The following is a 22,277-nucleotide window of genomic DNA, read 5'->3' as shown; positions in this document are numbered from 1 at the left end:
AATGTTAAATTCCAAATAGTTCCCTGCATTTGCATCCTCATTCCAGAAAATGTCATTGACGGAGTTAACATGGAGCAGCTGGGCCTTGAAAAGGATCTCACGGACCACTACAGTACGTCACACTTCGGCTATGTTCTTGCATAATTCCCCTCGTGAGCGATTTGTGCATTCTGATGACAGCTGGATGACAAAAAAAAAAATCCAAGGAGACCCACCATCGGCCTAAGCAAGTAAGTCCATAGTTGAAGTTGAGCAAATACTAAACACTTCCAGTTATATTGTCTGTTACTCGAACGACTTGTGCAAATACGCCTCCAAAAAGTACGTGTCGAGAACAAAAAAAAAAACTGAAGTTTGAGAGCGTAATGAGATTAACAGCAGAGTTGCACCAAAATACATATTGTATCACTCATGTCAAATCCATTAGAATTCGGTTCCTTTGCGGCCATGAGAATTCGCAAAATGGAGGGGATTTTTGTCCATTTTGCAGTTTGGATGTGCAATATGAATTATAGCTTCTTGTGACCTTGGGGATGAGATGAGCAGCATTGTGAGTTGCATTTAAATTTATAATGGTGAAATGATATGGCCGATAAGCTGAACGAGTCGAAAAACAGATGTTAGAATCGTAGTTATTTTGCCATGAAATCACTTTTTTAAAACTACGCTCCAAGTGGTATTTTCTAGGTTTCTTTTGTCGCTTTGACGGAAGCTTTAGTTGCACAAGAGGTTTTTAAAAATCCACTTTTCTTTACTTTATCATGCTGGTGTTTGGATGTGGGTTCCCTGTTTGTGTGTTGAATTTTTTTGGTATGTTGGGTCCACTGTTTGTATGTAGATTTTTTTTTGTGTGTGTTGGGTCCATTGTTTGTATGTTGAATCCCCTGTTTGTATGTTGGGTCCACTGTTTGTATGTTGAATTTTTTTTGTATGTTGGGTCCACTGTTTGTATGTTGAATTTTTTTTTTTGTATGTTGGGTCCACTGTTTGTATATTGAATTCCCTGTTTGTATGTTGGGTCCACTGTTTGTGTGTTGAATTTTTTTGGGTATGTTGGGTCCACTGTTGTATGTTGATTTTTTTTTTTGTATGTTGGGTCCACTGTTTGTATGTTGAAATTTTTTTTGTATGTTGGGTCCACTGTTTGTATGTTGATTTTTTGGGGGGTATGTTGGGTCCACTGTTTGTATGTTGAATTTTTTTTTTGTGTGTGTTGGGTCAACTGTTTGTATGTTGAATTCCCTGTTTGTTTGCCTATCGAATTCTTTTTTTTTTTTGTATGTTGGATCCCCTGTTTGTATGTTGGGTCAGCTGTTTGTATGTTGAATTCACAGTTTGTTTTTTAAATGAAGAATAAGAAAGTAGAGTTGCGCCCTTATTTATTGATTTATTTCCTTTTAAGGGGTTTAAATAAGTTATTTGTTCAGTCTCTGCAGAATTAATATTTTCAAGACTTTCTGGGACCCCAAGCAAAAAAAAAGATCAACAGGGAAATAAGAATTGCACCCTGGCGAGTGTAGGTTTTTATTTTCCAACCACAACAAATTAAGTTTGTCGTTTCCTAGGGGCTCTTGGGAAATTACATTTTTTTTTTAAATCATGTCTCCACTAACTGTTTTCAATGATGACTAAAGGAGAAAATTCCCCCCCCCCAAAGCACTCGAATGAGCTTGTCCGTCAACCTTGAACATCTGCTACCGTGGCGAAAAGGTCGACCCCCGTCCCATCCCTCAATGAGAACTCTTGTTGGACCTGTGGGCGACCCGTCGCTAGGTACACACAACGAGACGTGTGTACGCACCAGCGCGTACAGCCAACCAGTTCCGACAGGACCGGACTGATGTTTGGCAGGCGTGGATACCACGGAGGCGCTGATGTTTTCCTTCAGTCTGCCGTTCCGTTAAACAGAGCAGCTGTGTTTTGGCCTGAAATGGGATTCGGGGTCCCTGTTCTTTGATTACAAATATTCACAACATGCCACGTTATTACAGATGTTCAAGTCAGGAATAGTTTTCACATATTCAGTTTACAATAGAAATTACGCTAGACGTTGATTGCGGTATTTCGTGTGTGGGATTTTGAATTGGATGCCTTTTATTGTCATTAAACAAGTACAATGAGATTCAAAGGTTCACCATAAAGTGCACACAAGTGGCCGTAAAATAAGATTTATATACAATAAAAATAGAGTGGAAGTTTAAAGTGACTAAAGTGGTTAGCAATGTTTGTGTTTGAGGTAGCTATGGTGTTTTAGTGCTAGATTTAAAAAAAATGCAATGCGAAGTCTAAGAAACATTCCTTTATGGTTGTGTATCTGGTAGTGATATGGCATTTTACAGTGACTGTACTTAATTGGGTTTAGATCAGGTTGAGGATGGTGCTGGATTAAAAAAAAATTGCAATGCTAAGACTGAAATTGAAAGAAGTTTGAGGAACATTCCTTTATGGTACATGTGTCAAAGTTGTGGCCCGGGGGCCAAATCTGGCCCGCCGCATCATCATCGGGAAAGTAAATCATAATAATAATAATAATCGGACATAGGCCCTGTCGTCATTATCAACAACACAAATCACGAGTGCTGACTTTCTGTTTTAGGATGAAATTAAAATGAAGAGTAGAGATGTATATTACATTTCCTGATTTTCCCCCTTTTAAATCAATAATTGTCATTTTTTAAATCAATTTTTTCTGTTTTTAGTTCGAAAATCATTTTGTAAAATCTAAAAATATATAAAAAGCTAAAATAAACATTGTTTTAGATTTATAAAAAAAAAACTGAATATTCAGGGATTTTAATCCAGTTCTTTTAATCCATTTATTTAAAAAAATCTAAATATTATATCTAAAATGGTCCGGCCCACATGAAATCCTGTTGACGTTAAAGCGGCCCGCGAACCAACCCAAGTCGGACACCCTTGCTTTATGGTTTTGCATCTGGCAGTGGCATGGAATTTTACAGTGACCGTACTTAATTGGGTCTAGATCAGGTTTAGGATGGTGCTGGATAAAAAAAATAGTGCAAGATGAAAAAAATTACACAGCTAAGACTGAAACTGAAAGAAAAGTCTAAGGAACATTCCTTTATGGTTGTGCATCTGGCTGTGATATGGAATTTTACAGTGACCGTACTTAATTGGGTCTAGATCAGGTTGAGGACCACGTCTTGGGAAGAAACGGTCCTAAAGTCTGTTGGCTCAGGCTGGTATTGCTGTCTAGCTGAATTCTTCAGTCCCAGAATGCAGTTCTTAGGAAGTTGTTTTTATTGATTTTCATTTTAATTGACTCAAAAGTCTGCTTTTTAGCACCACTCAAGCCATTTCTGAATTTGTTTTTAAAGTATGGCCCAACTCGAAGGGCCCTTCTTGCAGCAAAACCTAAACGAATGAAATACTGCACATTCTCTTTACCCACTGTGGGTAGACGGAGCCTCAAAATGGGGGGGAAAATGCTGTCGTTGTTGCTTGTAATAACCCGATAGTACCCACTCAGCACAACCGAGTCCAGTTATTTTTATGCATAAAGCCCTGATTCACAACAGAAGTTATCTCCAGGGGCACTTGCAGCAAAAGTCATAAAACCAACTGAACCAGACGGTCCAAGAAAAACTCCCTCTAAGGAAGAAACCAGACTGTGTAGGGGGTGGGGACCGTCCATCGGGTTAAGATCAAGAGATGACGGAATATTGAAAGAAAACGGGACTCAAGCAACAGTTCTTCTGACTTGAGTCCAGTACCTGTCCATCAAATCTTTAAAAAAAATGTGGGCTCCATTTTTAGAGGAACTTTTACCCAGATACCAAACTGCAAGACCTCAGTTGACGGCCTTGATCTACAGAGGTTTTTATCTTTCTGAAAGAAGGCACATTCCGGATTTGGTTTGTCCTATAAATGATAAAACCATTGTCAGTCTGTGATGTGGGAAAAACCCTGCGTTTATCACTAAACGATCAGGGAAATCCCAGAAATGAAAAAAAGGCCCTCGTTGGGGGTAGGTAGCCTGCCGACAGTTTAAATACAAGTGGTTAGTTATAATTAATGTTGACTTTGAAGCTCGCTGACAAGAATGTTGAGGATTGGTGTTTTGACTTTGTTCAAAGCGGAGATGAAAGTTGGAAATCAGAGTCTTAAACTCATTCAAGTATAACTTTGAAATGATTTTTTGGGGGGTGTATCATGATTACCGTATTTTCACGACTATAAGGCACACATAAAAGTCTTAAATTTTCTCCAAAATAGACAGGGCGCTTTATAATCCAGTGCGGTTTATATATGGACCAATACTAAAATTGTTATCACGATAAAAAATAAAAAAATCAGTCAATAGGGTACACCATCCTCTACATCTCTCACAACTACGGCAAGCACCCCCCGACTCTAGTATTTTACCCGTAGAAAAAGTACTGCGCAGTGACTGCTGGGATATATAGTTCTTTTGTCAATCCACCCAATGGATTGTGGCCTGGACATCGACATCAACACCGCTTTACGAAGCATAGAAGGCAGCGCCGGAATAGTTACGCTAGCTACCATTTGCGAATGGATTGTGGCCGCCTGGACGAACGTATAAAACTCAGCGTTTTCAATGACTCATTTGGACAATTGTTCAATTCGGACACAGAAAATGAGGACTTTGATGGATTTGTGGGTGATGATGACGTGAGTACATTGTAAAATGGCTAAATCAAGTACAACCGAACTCAGTGTTGCTTCTGTTGCCTTTTTAAAAACGTGTTTTTAGCGTGTGGGTGTAGCGTGTATGTTTAAGCTGGTGTATGTTTTGCCATGCCTGGCTGCGTCTATAAAAACGGTGCGTCCTGTGTGTGTAAAATACAGAAATAGCACCCGTTACTGACACTGCGCCTTTAAATGTGATGCGCCGTATAGTCGTGAAAATACGGTAATGAGGAACAAAAGCTTTGAGTTTTGTGACGGTCAATTGACAAATCGGCTAATTAGTCTTGGCGTTCATCGTGCTGTCCAATGCGGTAAATCAGTCGGCAAAAACAAACACGCCAAAGGCTATTAAACATTAGCTTGTCTTTGGTCTGCCGCTCGTAAATACGTTCTCTAATCAAATCCGTCTAATCACGGACCGCCTCCTGCAATTTGGGGGTGCTTAAAAGCCTATCCCCACCCCTTGGCGACTTGCCAAGTCTGGGAAAGACTGGCACGCCGCTCCAAAACTGACAACTGTTATTCGAACTGTTTACGCTCCGTGTTAAACGACAATGACGACTATCACGCGAATGCCGACCTGCCATCCGGACGGAAATGTCTATTTTGGCGTTTCTCGTGGCCAGGATGCGCTTTTGAGACGTGGTCGTTAAAGGCTTGCCCGAATCATTCGTGACTGGCCACTCGCACGCATGGCGGCGGCGGTCCGGCCAGGAGAAGGCTGGTACGCGCCAGGGCGACAAATGCCCCACGTAGGATGTCATTCTTGTGGCCTGGCATTGGGTGGGGTGCCACTTCTGTTCGTAAAATCCACCAGAAGTCCCCCAGCGGTGCCAAGCAAATACACGTCTGGACCAAACTGCTGATTTTATGCAGATTCCTGGGGCTTGGGCCACGTCCCATTTGGGTTTTTGCTTTGGTTCGCAGCTTCAAATTTGTGTTTGTGTGGGGGGCCAGGACCAGAAAAGCATACCGGATGTCTGTTGTCGGGAGAGATTATGTTCTGGTTTCAAATATTTTGTAAGACTGTCGTGCTGTGCTGCCGTTGCAATTGAAATGGAATGGACATCTGACACGTTTGGAGCTATGACCAGTGGCTAATCGATTAGAAACTGTTTTGATAGGCAAGGAATTGTTGAGAGAGGGTCATCAGATGTCAGGCTCTTTAACAAAAGAATAGCGGAATTTTAAGACCAACCGTATCTATACATGTATATGTATGTATGTATATATATATATATATATATATATATATATATATATATATATATAGATATAGATATAGATATAGATATAGATATATATATATATATATATATATATATATATATATAGATATATATAGATATATATAGATATAGATATATATATATAGATATATATATAGATATATATATATAGATATATATATATATATATATATATATATATATATATATAGATATATATATATATATATATGTATATATATATATATATATGTATATATATATGTGTGTATGTATGTGTATATATATATGTATGTATGTGTACGTCTGTGTACATCTGTATACGTCTGTATACGTCTGTATGTCTGTATATATGTGTGTATGTATGTGTATGTATATGTATGTATGTGTATGTATGTATGTGTATGTATGTATGTATGTGTACGTCTGTGTACATCTGTATACGTCTGTATACGTCTGTATGTATGTGTGTATGTCTGTATATATGTGTGTATGTATGTATTTATATGTATATGTATGTATGTAACTTTCTTATTACCTATATATTTATATCTAAAATGTCTTTTCCTGTGTCTGTATTCTCACCCTCTTGTTACTGTGACAGTGAAATTTCCCGAATACGGGATAAATCAAGTAATCTACTCTAAATTCCTCTCTAGTGGTCCTAGATCGGAAGGCTCAGCGGTTTGATTCTCAGCTATGACCAACCCACTCTCAAAATGCCCATGGCAGTGAAGCCTAACGTATCTCAGATAACGTCAGCATAGAATAAATAAGTGGTCACCTCAATAAGTAGTTGACTATGCTGTATGCAGCTCTTGGGAAGAAACTGTCCTTGAGTTGGTTTGTCTTGGCTGTTATGGTCCTGTAAGTTGAAGAGTTGGAAGCCGCCATGTGTGATTTAAAGTCGGCCGTCTTTTGCTGGACTTCGGTCGTCTTTTCTACGACTAAAAATGGGATTCAAAATGGGCGCGCACGCAACCAGTAGAATGTTTCTCCTGGAAATGTTTACGCAGCTGAATACAGAGTGTCTAGCGTGTTTAGTTTACCCCTGACTTGCAGCTCGCTGGAGTCCTGTTTATTGTTCCCCACGCGCACTTGCACATGTCGTCTTTTTAAGTCGCGCGTTTGTTTTCTTCTCGGCGACGCCGTCCTGCCGTGAACTCGTCAACGGGAACAAAGTGGATTTCTCTGATTCATTCCGACGTAAAAATGTAGAACACAAAGAGAATTTAGCAATTTTTGAAGACAGGCCGCCATTCGATCTCCGGCTTGCCCAAACTTGGAACAGATCGTGCGTTTTCCAATTGTTGCATTCGATTTCTAATGTTCAGCCTCATGTTTCAGGCCTCGGGGTTCAGGAGTGTGAGAAACCAGTCGCCTTGGCGTGGAAGCAACCCGAACGCCGCAGCTGCGAAGATGGAATGTCAATCTCTCAGAGGTGAGTCTCAGATACATTTCGTTGTGTGGATTCCATGTCATGCAGCTTTAAATGAAATGTCTTATTTTACTGACGTTGTTGGAATATAAGTCGCACCTCACTCAAAGCCAAACTAGCCAAATTTGCAAGAGATGGGTATTTGTTCATAGATGAGGAGCAATGAATTTGGGATATTTATAGTAAAATACATTCTTTAGCCTGTAGAAATGTCTTATTTTAGCGTCATTTTTGGAATATAAATCGCACCTCACTAAAAGGCAAACAAGCCAAATTTCCAAGAAATCTGCATTTTTTTTTTTTTAGATACGGCGCACTGCATATGTATTTTTTTGTATTATGGGATATTTACACTAAAAGACATGCCTTAGCCTGTAGAAATGTCAAATTTTGGTGTCATTTTTGGACTATAAATCGTAGCTCATTAAAAGGCAAACGAGCCAAATTTCCAAGAAATCGGTATTTCGTTCATAGCATATGCGGCATGTATTTTTTTTTGTATTATGGGATATTTACACCAAAAGATAGCAAATTCATTAGCCTGTAGAAATCCTTAAATAAGCCACAGTGGTTTCAAATATTATGCTTAAAACATGACAACATTATCAATCGACGATGACGTTTTTGTCTGCTAACAGTGACCGAGATGATCTGGATTAGAGCCAAAATGGCTAAAACGAGATCGGTTTTACAAAAAAACTTACTTAAAAAATCCCCTACAAAAGATGTTACATGACGTCCTCTTTGAAATTATCAAAAAACGTATAAAATACGGGAAAAACGTAAAAGTGGAGCTGACCTACCAAATGAGTCTCTTATTCAAACATAAAATGGCAAGTCTCAGAGTTCTCTCAGTTTGCTCTTCCAGACAAGTAAGTTGCGATGAAATGAAATGAAGAATTCTGTTTGGTTCATTTTTACAAGACAGATTTTGGCGAGGGAGATGATTTATGGACACCAGTGGAGCGGGGAGTAATAGTCGCAGTTCCAACCCCAAGCTCAGCGATGTATAAAACACACTTTTTGCAGTAGGAGTACAAACAACGTTTTTTTTTAACATTAGTCAGGCCTCCTGTGACGCCGGGTCAGAGGCCAACGCATGCCTCCCTCGCGATCCGCCTCGCTTGTTATCTCCGATTGCCGTGTCAGGGTGTTTACAAGGAGGCTGCATGCCAGTCGTGTTGTTTTTTTTGCATGTGACGGGATGTAGTAACTAATGATGTGACCTCAGCTAAGCTAACGGCTAATTGAACAGGCACAAAAATGGGATCGGAAATCTTGCAAGGTCATCCAATGCCGCGAAGACCGAGTACAACTGAATACAAGATGAGCTTTTTGGATTCAGGAATTATAGCCCAAAATCTGCCCCCCAAAAAGTTCATTACGTTGCTTTTGCAATTGATTTTCTTTAATACGTTTTTTAAAAACTTCAATATTGTTGTCAGACTTGCAGATAGACGCCCCGGTCGGTCCTAAAGTGTTGTTTGGCTCGACCGTGAGTCAACAGTTCCCGTGCGGCGGGAGGGGAAGGCGGAATGGGTAGGCGGGGTGGCGACAGGAAGTAGGCGGGGTGGCGACAGGAAGTTTGCGAGTGTTCAACCATTACGTGGGGCTTAAGCTTCAGGGGGGGGGGGCAGGAAGCAGATGCCTGCCTCATTCCCTGGACCAAGTCAGGTCAACATACACTTGGCCGCTTTTGTTTTTTTTCTGGGTTTTACACCATACTTTGGGGATGTTGCAAAAGTACTACAAACATAAGTACATGCGTCAATAGGTACATTTTGAGTACCACTAGTTCATTTCTTGATTGATGAAACTGGATTATTTGGGTACCCGGACATTTCGTCCCCGGATGGTTGGTCGAACGGACGCTTCGTCGCCGGACATTTCGTCGACGGACAATTTTCGTTTTATTTATTGCCTTTTATTTTAATGTCAAAGTTCCTTTAAAAAATCTGAAGTAAAAACTCTCTCTCTCTCATGATTATAATTTTGAGAGAGAGAGATTACCTGGTTGATAATAATTATTTATGCAACAAAACAATCGTTCGTGAGGTTGAGGTTAAATACACCCCTACCCCCCCACCCCCCACCCCCACCTCTAACCCGAGACCCAACCCTAACCAAAACCCCCCATCAAAAAAAAAACTGATATATCGGGCATTTACCCCTGAAGAATTAGATTCCCAAATAAGGTAAATTACCATGAAAACAAACCAATCTTTTCTAAAGAAAAAAACAAAATGAAATAGAAATATTAAAGGGAACCAGATGACTTGTCGCCCGTGCATCTGAATGTTCTTTGAACATCCTTCTCTTACACTACCTAACCTTAACTACTATCCCCTAACCCTAATTCTAACCACTAACCTTACGAATTGTCTGTCGACGAACTGTCCGGTGATGAAGTGTCCGTCGACGAAACGTCCGGTCACGATTATTTGAGGGTCCGACCAGACTCCCATAGGACTCGGTTTCATCTGGGTCGTTGGTTTAGAGCAAGTCTTGGTTAGGGGTTGGTTCTAATTTCCAGAAGTCTTGATCTTGACTTTATCTTAGTGATTTTTGGGTCCCAGGCTTTTTTAAATCTGGCACGGACTGAACAGCCCACCCGAGGCCTCAAAACAGAGGTGGTCTCGGTTCACTTCTGAGAAAAACTGTAGTGTGCTTCGTTATGTATGAGACAGTGACTGCACCCTGGTCCAAACCAGTTCTGAAATCAGTCTCGGTCTTGAGCAGGTCTCGGTGATATTTTGTTTTGCGTAAGTCTTGGTTGGGTCTGGGTCCGGGTCTGGGTCTCAACTTCAATAAGTCTTGACCTTGAATTGTTCTCAGTGAATCTTGGTTTTAACTAAGTTTTAATTCGGTCCAGGTTTTGATCACTACAGAACTCATTTGAATACCTTGAACCATTTTTTTTTTTGACCCTCATTTTTTCACAATGAGGTCAGAACAGGAATATTTCAAAAAGATTGCCTCCACTTTGCAGATGTTCACCCGTCAAAATGTTTACACTGCGAACTTGGCTTCATGGTTGACTTTGGCGCTTCCTTATATCTGACAGCAAAATTTTCCCAGACCTGGCAAACGCCGCCAAGTGGCCTTTTTTGTTTTAACAACCGAGACTTCATCGGTTTTGACAGCCAAGGTCTCACTTTTCTTTTTTTCCCCGCTAAACATTGCACTTTAAATGCCTGAACCTCACATCTGGTCCTCCCTATCTCCCGCCAGCTTGTCGGTTCCTGGCCTCTGGAGAATGCGCCGTCAGGTAAAAAAAAAAAAACGCACTCCGACTCTCGCCCGGTCGGCGACCGGGGAAACCTTAGCGGCGATGGCGTCTCTGTGTCATTAAGCCAAGGATGCAGATCACTACAATTAGCCCATCTTGGCGCTCGTAAATAGCAGCGTGTAATTTTAGCGCAAGTGCGTGGGAGCGTCTGGATGCGTTTATGCTGATTGCAGGCGCTCGGGAACGTCAAAAGATTCCAGGCTGTACGTTAGCATTCTCTGGGTTAGAACCATAGACCTCACATCCAAAATGTGGACCTGTCAACCTCGGCCAATTGCTCCCCTTATTAATTATTGCAATTCAGTGGCGGGCCGTCAGGGCCTTCAAGGCCTTCTCTGCTGGCCTAAGAAATATCTGAATCATATATTATATTTTGTCCATCAATACTTGTTACATAATTCCAAATTGTCTGTTAGCTTCCTTTCATGGTTGCACTGCCTACAGATGTGTGTTTTCATATTGAAGCATTTAACCAATCACATTTCAGCCATTATTTGTTGCTAGGGTCAGAAATCTGCCTCAAAGCCTTCACAATCAGTTCTGCGGGCTCTGCTGCTTTAAACAAGCGTCGATAAGACTGTTGCTTTAACCAATCAGATTTCGAGTTGGCAACACCACATTGCCTTGGTGCAGGCGGAGGGATACGTCATCGCTTTCACCAACTATGAGGCTAGTCATTAGCCAGAGCTATCAAACTGTATTTGGAGCGGGCTGCACAAGCAAATATATTGTAGTGTTGATTGAAAAGACCGGCGAACAATCGACCGCACACGCGAGGTTTTATAGCCATAAAATAGTTTTTGAGGGTTGGATTGATTCGTTGAAGGCGCTATGAGAAAATGCACGGACCGCCACTGTTGTAATTCCCCTTATTACCGTATTTTTCGGATTCTAAGTCGCAGTTCATCATTTGACCGAAAAATGGAGGTTACTCTTACTGAAATGAAGAAAACAATAAAAGATAATTGCGTCTACCTCTCGAGTTGGGGGAGTTGTTTAAAAGTGACACCGAGGATGAAGATTTCATTGGTTTTAGTGATTTGGAGTGAAAGTGATAGTTTGGTGAACTTAGCATGTTCTTTATGCTAGAGTTATCTTAATATATTACGTCCTTACTGACATTACCAGGCATGTCAGTCATGTAACATTTATTGTAGTATCATGATTTATGAAATCGAACCATATATTGGGTCTCTGCCAATCGTCCCAGTTCAATGGAGTAGACATTAGTCATCACCGACAATGAGTCAAAAGTCACGTGGTGTACCACAAGGATCTCATCCGTGCCCCCTTGAAATCCTCACTAAATCCATCTATAAATTTCAATTCACTTGACAAATTAACATGTTTGTGTTTTCCATTAGCCGGTTTGACGTGGGCACGCTAAACACCAAACAAAAAGCTCGCGGATTAGTCCGAGTACAGCGAAACGCCGTCTCTGGACAGTTGCTCCGCCTCCTGCACTCTTCAGTGTCTTTGTCGTCAAGAAAAAGTGGCGGGCTCTAGCCGCTTTCTGGCAGCTATAATTGCTAACCTGGCTCTTGCTTCCAATTTGACACCGTGTAAGTGTTAGCGGGCCCTGTGATTTTCCATGCTAGGGATGCTAGCGCTAACTTTCATTTCACACCCGGCCAACACGACCACTTAAAGCTCTTTACGGGTCATTTGAAACGTTGGGGTTGGGAAAATAAACGAACAAAAGCACCCTCTGAATGCTTAATGGGGTTTGATGTATTTGGTTTTAGCCCAAATTGTCGTTTTCTTTAAAGACCGCCAAGTTATTTTTTCTTATGCACTGGTTCTGAAATAGAAATGAGTTGCTCCTGCATTTTTGTGTGTTGGAATTTATTTTTGCACTGGTTATTATGTGTGATTATAGGAAAAGAGGCGTGGTTTGGAGTGGGTATGCGATCCTATAGGTTCAAGCAGAAGTATATTTCGGGATTCAGTTTTGAGGGAAGATGTGTTGAATTTAGCGAGGGAGGGTCTTGGGCTTAACGTTTAAATTTAAATTGTGTCTTAGAAGGGGCAGAGATCATTTAGTTTGTTTTTATTGAGGTTGCTTTTCATTATTTTCTGTCTAAAAATTGAACTTGGTGTTCAAAAAGTCTTTTGTTCTTGAAAAAGAGGGGGTCGTCTTATATTCAGGCCAATACCATACTGTTGTTTTCTGATATCAAAATATTGCAACGTTGTATAAAGATACTGCAATCTCATCTTAATGAGACGTGACCCAGAATCTCTATATTTTTAGACATGGCTGAAAAGGTTGTTTTTAGGTGAATGATGCTGAGTACTCGAGAATGTGATGTTTTCTAGTAAAGTTGCAAAACTGACTGGTCAAAAAGTTTTTACACTGTCATGAGGTATATTTTCAGACACTTTAAAAAAAAAGAAGAAGAAAAAAGACTGGATTCTTTTTATTTAGGTTGGTTGTGACATTAGATTAGATTAGATTACTTTTCATCCTGTATTCGGGAAATTTCATTGTCACAGTAGCAAGAGGGTGAGAATACAGACACAGAAAAAGACATTTTAGACATAAATAAATAGGTAATAAATAAGTAAATGTATATATGAATAAATAAGTGTGCTGCTGAAATATATATATCCAATCAAATATACATAAAATATATAAATATACATATATACATAGATTGCACTATTGGCAAGTGAAGTTTTTGGGCCAAAAATAAACTGAGCTCTAGTGAGCATGAATGTGGCTCGCGAGCCAAACTGTCTTTGACACCCCTGCTTCTAAAGTCTTCAAATCAGATGTCAAACCCTTTTTAATTGGTCATCTCAGTTTCCGTTTTTTCTTCCCTTGGTTATCCAAGCAACCATTGTCTCTTGAAGCATTTCTTCACGATCCAGTTTTTGTTTTTTAATTGTCGTCGCCATCCCACCGCGACCATCAAATTTCTCCTCCGATGCTTCCATCCCAGCATTTTATCATTTCTCGCCCCATTCGGCCATCTTTTGGGTATCAGCGCGTCTGCTAGCAACACATATTTGAAGCATGTTTTTCATTAAAAACCGAACGGCTCTGTCACGCACGGGATGGGATTTTTATATGCATTTATTTTTTTTCCAACCCTCACCCACGCTTTTAATTTCCTCTTCCCGTCACGACGCTTCGTCTTTTTTGTTCGCCTTTCGTCAGGGTGCAGATTACCGCCCGCTTTGGGTATTATCGCGGTTTCAAACTCAACACGTCTTTTGTTCCCGTGTGGCCGGTATCTCGTGCAAATCTCCCACCTCGCGCGGAACGAAGCCTCCGCCATTGTCGGCGCCGCTGGCTGGCTTATCGGCGTGGCGTGAGAGTGTTTACGCTAAGAGGTAGCCGCTTCTCTTTTGTCTGGAATTATCCAGGAGGAATCATTAGGTGGGGGTGCCCTGTAATTAGAGCACTCTCGTCCTCGCTTGTAAAGACTCGTTCTCTCCAAATCCTGGTCGCGGGAACTTCCTTTCTTCTCTTTTATCTCCGCCCACCCTCGTTCAATTAACCTGATGGGGATTGTGATCGTATACTTTTAATATTTTACGCTAAAGGGTCAGCATTAGCATAAATCTGGTAGGGCTATCATAGATAGCATGTTGGCCCAAATATAAGACAGTGTTTTTTTGCATTGAAATAAGACTGAAAAAATGTCAGTCGTCTTATACTCATTGTAGAAGTTGTACCGATTCACGGCGCTAGAGGGCGCCAGATATTTTTAAGCCAATGGTGAACATTTTGATGGTTAATGTAGTTGTTGCAATTTTGTTCTTTTATTATAGTAGATTGGTTCATTTATTTTTTTAAAGGAGAAGCCATTTTTTTACAGATTAAATGTTCACATAGTCCAATGTGATAGAGAAAGGGTGGCGGACATGTGGCTCACGAGCCGCATGTGGCTCTTGGCTTATCATATTTTGTATATACTGTGGCTCTTTGCCTCATTTCATATTTGTCTAATTTTATTCTTTCGTAAAACACACACAAATTCGATAAAAACTCATATTAAATTCTATTTTAACCATAATTCGGCAGTATGAATTTTTTTTATGCTGATTTTGATGCTCCTGGACTTGGTTTGAATCTTTGTCTAACTTGTTCGCCAACCCTGTCATAGACAATTGTTGCAAATAACATGCTTTTTCTCTCCAATATATTATTAGAATCCTTTGTTTCCGATATACCGTCATTATTTTCAGTCTAAAAAATTGAATTTGATTTTCAAAAAGTCTTTACAAACTTGAGTCTTGAAAAAAAAGGGGGGGTCGTCTTATATTCGGGCCAATCCGAAAATCCTGCAACATTGAGATGAGATATTTGCAGATATGCCAGATAAACTTATGTTTTTTTGGTGATGCTTGCGTGTTACTCCAGAATGCACTGTTTTCTATTATATCTTGTCCTATTTGATAGTCGACGCCCCTTTTTTGTTCTCATCTGCAAGCATCTGGATTCCATCGCAGTTTGTCAGCTTTACAACTGAGATGGCACCAAATGGAACACATCCCACTTGCTTGTCAACCATTTGTCCTGGCGCCAGTCTTCATTTGAAAGCGTGTAGAAGTCAGCCGTATTCCTGCAAATCACGTCGTAGCCAACAACTAACGAGGTCCGCTGAATTGAAACCGTCAAATGATTGTGCGGAAGCTGTGCGGGTGAGTTATTGCAGCCGCCTGCTTTCCACTTAGCGGCAGAGTTCTTGCTAATTATCCCTGTTCGTTGTTTGAAATTCCCGTTGAAAAGACCAATCGCTTCGCGCGTTAGTCAACAACTGACAAAAGTATTCAGAAAAAAACGCTTCTCTCCCATGTAACAAAAAGTTTCTACTATGCAGAGGCAAACCCCCCCAAAAATTTCATTACTCCATTTCACTCTTCCCACATCTTTGTGCATCCTAATTATTCAATTTTGAAAGTGCTTTGATAAGATCCTATCATCTAATTCACATGTGTCAAAGTGGCGGCCCGGGGGCCAAATCTGGCCCACCGCATCATTTTGTGTGGCCCGGGAAAGTAAATCATGAGTGTCGACTTTCTGTTTTAGGATCAAATTAAAATGAAGAGTATAGATGTATATTAAATTTCCTGATTTTTACCCCTTTTAAATCAATAATTGTCATTTTTAATCCTTTTTTTCTGTGTTTTTAGTTCAAAAATAATTTTGTAAAATCTAAAAATATATATAAAAAAAGCTAAAATAAACATTGTTTTAGATCTATAAAAAACTGAATATTCATGGCTTTGAATCCAGTTCTTTTAATCCATTTATGAAAAAAAATCTAAATATTATATCTAAAATGGTCCGGCCCACGTGAAATCGAGTTGACGTTAAAGCGGCCCGCGAACCAACCCGAGTCTGACACCCCTGATCTAATTCATGTGGAAAAACCCGCGATAGCTTCACTTCATGATTTAGCCTTAATTTTCATCAATCGCCATGCATTTTAGCATTTCCCTGCGTTTTGCATTTCTCCTTCAGTTTACCAAACACCCTAACCGTAACACCCGATGTCCATCTTTTCACTCGTTAGTCCATCACCCATTCATAAACGTGGCAGCAACACCGATTGGTCCGTCAAATTGAGCTTCTTTGTCGCGGAAACATACTAAATACCGTGTAGTTGATAATGTGCATTCATAGCCTCCCTGACTGCAACTTGCTTGACCATTTTAGGCTGTTCCTCTTTTTTCCCCCCTTTCTGAGTAGTGTGTGTGTGTGGGTGGGTGTGCTGGTGTGTGGGTGGGTTTGTGTGTGTGTGTAAGGGGGGATTGGATGACAGCTTTTCCTTCTCCGAGAGAGAACTGTTGTTAGTCAGCCTCCAACTTTGGAGAGGAAGTTACCACCTCTTCCAAGACTCCCCACACACACAAACACACACATTTGAGGACAAAACGCGGCGGGAAACGTTAACGGCGGCTCGTTTTTGTCATGTTTTCACCCAAGTTTTGAGAGAGAATGAAGTGTTTGCGCAGCAGTCTTTGGTCTCTGGAGGGTTTGGGATTCAGGACTTGATGGTGAGTACTTTTAGATTTCTTCAAAATGGAATTTGGGATGATTGGATTTGGGTTTTTAGCTTGCACTTCTGTTTTTTTGGTGTTGTGAGCGTGCTCAGTGGAGCTGATGTTAGTTTGGAGCACCGGTTGCGTGTCAGCGGAGGAATTTCACCACATGCGAGCGATGGTTTGTCAAGCGGAAGGCTCAGAGTCCGATACCCCATGTGAAGTGGCGGATTTTCGGACTATAAGGCGCACTAGCCTAGGAAAAAGAATGCACAATGAATGGGAAACAAAATATAGAAGTTGTACAATAGTGTGTGTTAAAGTAATAGGAAAATAGGGGAATAAGAGTGAAAATAGGCACCTGTTCATGTCACATAGTAATAGTTTTTGGGATAACTATAGGCTGTAAAACTGTTGGCGGACATGGTGAAAAGTACTTAAGTATAAGTCGCAGGACCAGCCAAACTATGGAGAAAAAAAAGGTGTGATTATACTACTAATATGGTTTTTTTGCCCCTTTGTGTCAGTTCATTATTGGAAGCTTTGAGTTGAATTGAATGCTTTTATTGTCATTATACAAGTATAATGAGATTTTTTTTTTTAAACTGGTCTATTTAATCAGATAAGACCACGTGTCAAAGTGGCGGCCCGGGGGCCAAATCTGGCCCACCGCATCATTTTATGTGGCCCGGGAAAGTAAATGATGAGTGCCGACTTTCTGTTTTAGGATCAAATTAAAATGAAGAGTATAGATGTAAATTAAATTTCCAGATTTTCCCCCTTTTAAATCAATAATTGTCATTTTTTTAATCCATTTTTTTTCTGTTTTTAGTTCAAAAATCATTTTGTAAAATCTAAAAATATATAAGAAAAGCTCAAATAAACATTGTTTTAGATCTATCAAAAATGGAATATTCAGGGCTTTTAATCCATTTATAGAAAAACAATCTAAATATTCTATCTAAAATGGTCCGGCCCACGTGAAATCAAGTTGACGTTAAAGTGGCCCGCGAACCAACCCGAGTCTGACACCCCTGGATAAGACTGATAAAGTAGGGTGATTTTCTCCGTGTGTTTTGGTGTCCTCCCCGCCTGACCGCCCGCCCGCCCGACCCCAAGGCCACTGTGCCACAGTTGACTCCTGCGCGACCCCATGAGTGATGAAGTCTGGCTTCCCTCCCCAATGACCCGTTGGTCCGTCCTGCCTTTATCTGTCCTGAGAATGTTTACTAAACTGCTTTTTTTCTTTTTGTAACCCTAGGATCGTGTTCTATTTTTACTCCCACATTGTCCGTCAAGTTAAACTTAGAAAGTATAAACACTGAAATGCGGCGGACGAGTGGTTAGCGCGTCGGCCTCACAGTTCTGGGGCCATGGGTTCAAATCCCAGGTGTTTGCCTGTTCTGTGTGGGTTTTCTCTGGGTACTCTGGTGTCCTCCCACATCCAGAAAAACATGCTAAGCTAGCTGGTTGAACACTCTAAATTGCCCCTAGCTATGATTGGTTGTCCTGTGTCTCCTTGTGCCCTGCAATTGGCTGGCTCCCAATTCAGGGTGTAGTTAGCTGGGTGAGGCTCCAGCACCCTCCGCGACCCTTTTGAGGATGAATGAATGTATAAAGCTTTGCTTAAATGGCAGGTGTCAAACTCAAGTCCCCCACTTTTTGGGGGGGGCTGCGAAAACAAATCAGTTTTCCTGATTTTAAGAGAAAATTCAAGCCCCACCCCTTTTTAAGATGTAAAATGGGAATTTAATAAAACAAGAACATTTTTTTTAAATGAAGACACCATTTTTTTAAATGAAAATCAATCGTAAAATAATCTAATCTAGTATAATAAAATCATTTTCCATGGTTGTGCAGCATTTCTAATTCCTTTTCAGTCTAAAAGCCGGTAATAGTGGCTACTTTTGTTTATGTCTTGCATCTCATTCATAGTTTTCATTCGCCAAATCCTTCTGTGCCCTTGGCGTTTCCCTGGATCAAATGTCACCCCCCACCAACACACACACACACACACACACATACACACACACATTCTTGATTGCTGATTTGCCAAGCGTCTTAATGTGTCCCTGCTGGAGCTCCCTTCCCTTCCCTGACTTTTCTTTGGGAAAGTTCAAGAAAAAAAAAACACACTTGAATGCCAATTTCGCTTCATGTCAAAGTCAACTCCCAAATGTACCCGCATTGTTCATCCAAATGTGATTTACGACCCAATCATTCCCTTTCACTTTTCACTCATCAAAGACACCATCGTTCCGCCTTCAAGTCAGCAAATTTGTCAACAATCGGCAGGACTTTCTTTTGTTTCAGCGCTAGAAAAGAAAGTACTTTAAGGCAGGCTTTTTGTACAAAACGCCATCTTTGATGAGACGCCCATGGGGGACCCGATGGCGAAAAAAGGCAAACACGTGTTGCGTGTCACGGGCTAATGGGCGGTGGCGGCTGTGTAATTGATACAGCGTGTAGCCTGGCTGCATCATGTTCAAGATCCACGTCACGTGTGAGGTCATGGTTTCATCTTCTAGTCTCCGGGGTGGTAACGTTCATCAGGAATTTATCGCAACCAAACCCAAATTTTTTTTTTTATCATTTGGGGAAAAAAAATGTACAAAAAAATGTTTAAAAAATGAAAATTATTTTTGGGGTGTTTAAATGTGTGTATATATGTTTGTATATCTATATATGTATGTTTGTATTTGTTTGTATGCAAATATACATATATATGTGTATATTTGTGTGTATATATGTGTATCTATGTGTGTATATATATATATATTTGTGTATATATATATATGTATGTGTATATATATATACACACATATATGCACACATATATATATACACACATATATATATATGTATATATGTATGTATATATACATATATATATATATATATATATATATATGTGTATGTGTATATATATACACATATATGTATATATGTATGTATATATATACATATATATATATATCTATATCTATATATATACGTATATATAGACATATATATATATACATATATATGTATATATATATACATGTATACATATATATATGTGTATATATACACATATATATATATACATATATACATACATATATATACATATATATGTATATATATATGTATAGGTATATGTATGTCTGTATGTATATTTGTTTATATTTGTATATTTAAAAAAATCGAATTTAGAAAATATATATCTTTAAAAAATTCTAATTAAATATATATATATATTATATATCTTTAAAAAATTCTAATTCCCAAAAATATATATCTTTAAAAAATTCGAATTAAAAAAAAATGTTTAAAAAAAAAAAAAAAAAAACTGGGCTAACACACTTGGCACATTAAGACGAAAACTTCTTTTTGTTTGTAAGACCAAGAATGCAACTAAAAACAGCCCTGAAAAAAGACATTGAATAAAAATGAGGATAAATTGCAGTTAAATGACTGTTGTGCTTCCCGAATATTCCTCAGTGTCCCCAACAGAACCAAAGCAGGAACTTTTTAATGAACAAGGGCCAAAACACAGGATGTTGTAAATTCTAATGGCAGCTTCCACCACCCGACTTGTCATTTTTGACTAATTAATGTCTATTTTTAACCCGGGGTGGGCGGTGCCGGCCAACCACGGAAAAGCACTGTGGCAAATTCCAGGTGCTAAAAACATTTATTCCGTCTTGCGGCGTTCCAGCGAAGAAATAACACGGACTTCCATGTCATTATTTGCTCATAAGTCAAATTCATTTGACGAAGATGACGGTCCGAGTCCAGGAAGATCCCGCTATTGTTGATTTTAAGATTTAAAAAAACAAAAAATGTAAAGGTTATCCTACCGATCCTTCATGACAAACAATGGCCGGGCAAAAATGGCGTTTCCTATTTATTCCTGGAGTCAAGTGGCATCTTTTTTGTCAATTGTGTTCAGACAAAATGTCAAATTAATGGTTTTTATTCAGGCCATTGACATCAGTAAGAACAGGAAAGTGTTCGGGACTGTTTTAATTCAGGTTAGAAAACCCGGAAAGACAAAATGATAAGCCGGCAGGGACCCAAAATGAGAAGCCCAGAAAAAAAAACACAAGTATAATTGGAAAATCTCATTATAACTGTCTCATATCCTCCGTTTCGGTCTACAAATGAAAACAGTAAAATGTCTGTGAAACACTGCTATCAATGCAGGAATGTTTTTTTTTTTAAATACTTGTGAATGGGCCAGTTTTGCTGTTCATATTTTGTCCTATTAGCCGACATTTTTTTAGCACCCGGATTCCAGTATTGTTCGTCAAAGTGTTGTGTTAAATTTTAACCTGTTGCTGGAACATAACTGTATTGTAACTTTAAGAACAATCAAAGTTTTAGTTGTAATAACTAACTTTTACCTGGACAAATTGTCTAGTTTTACGAGAATAATTGGTAATTTGGGGAAAAATAACCTTGTAATTGCAATATATATATATATATATATATGTATATATATAATACATATATATATAATACATTTATATTTATCTATATTTTTTAATATATATATATATATTTTATATATTTATATATTTTTTATTATATATTTATACATATTTTTTAATATATGTATGTTTTTTTATTATATATTTATATATATTTTATAAATATATTTATACATATTTTTATATATTTTTTAATATATTTATATCTATATTTATGTATTTTATGTGTATATGTATGTGTATATATATCCTATAGTTGTAGAACAAGTAACTTGTATCTGTTAAGTCGACCGTCCAATTGTACTGAAAATAACTTTTAAAAAAAATGTTATAGCCGAAAACACATCTTTTATCTTTTAATACTACAACCATAACTAATATTTCGGAAGGATAAAATATTTGTCCAACCACAAGTTGATCTTACGACAACAAACATTGTATTTTTTGTTACTTTAGTAGCCAATACGCATTCAAACTCTGTACAGAATTTCAATCCGGAACCTCAAAACCTGAATCTGCTTCCGTTTAGTCAATCTGGCAATTTGTATTTTCATTTTCCAGACTTGGATTTGGATTTTAATACCAGAATATTGAAGGAAAACATCACTGACGTTACATTTTAATTTGCGGAAAAGGCTGACGCTAGTTTGTTTCAACCAAAAACAACAACAACAACCCCCCAAAAAGTATTGGCGTCTGTTTTGTGTTTTGTCTCCGCAGTTCTGCCGCTGTCAGCAGTTCGCAACAATGGCGGCTTTACTGCTCTTCTCACAACATTGTTGTCCAACCGCCAGCATTTCTGATAGAAAAGCTAACTTGGCACGAAACTACCGATTAGAACAGATCCAGCCTGTTCACAATTTACCTAGCAGTAAAAAGCAAAACACAAAAAAACAACACCGCGGCGTAATTAGCGACGAGAAGGGCTTCCAACGGATCCCCCGTGGATTTTAGCGGCCTCGCCAAGCTCCATTTGCCGGCATTCCGGCTAAGGCGCGCAACCGTTAGCCTTGGCCGTGAAGGGTGCTGACGTCATTGACGTGATTAGTTTTGGAACAAAAGCAATGATGTCATTGGAAGTGAGCCTTCGTTATCTGGGAAAGTTGGATTAGTAGCCAAGCCGTTAGCGACGTAGGGGGCTAGCGGTGTCGTAGCTGGAATTGAAAAGCCAG

The 22,277-nt window shown here is 39.3% G+C and overlaps 1 protein-coding gene across 2 annotated transcripts in view; it reads left to right on the top strand.

Moving 5' to 3' along the window:
• The first annotated feature begins 82 nt into the window (after positions 1 to 82).
• eva1ba (eva-1 homolog Ba (C. elegans)) overlaps positions 83 to 22,277 on the top strand; it is a 28,393-nt gene continuing 6,198 nt past the window's right edge. Inside the window, exons 1-2 of one of the 2 annotated variants that reach the window (XM_077598460.1) lie at positions 83 to 230; positions 7,251 to 7,344. The gene's annotated coding sequence lies outside the window, so the exon portion shown is untranslated. Of the gene's footprint in view, positions 231 to 7,250; positions 7,345 to 16,379; positions 16,643 to 22,277 lie in introns of those variants that run through there. The other variant, XM_077598459.1, reaches the window with a different exon arrangement.

This window comes from Stigmatopora argus, chromosome 4, assembly GCF_051989625.1.
Source record: "Stigmatopora argus isolate UIUO_Sarg chromosome 4, RoL_Sarg_1.0, whole genome shotgun sequence".
NCBI lineage: Eukaryota > Metazoa > Chordata > Actinopteri > Syngnathiformes > Syngnathidae > Stigmatopora > Stigmatopora argus.
Note: the sequence above shows the minus strand (reverse complement) of the source record. Positions and strands in the feature narration are given on the sequence as shown.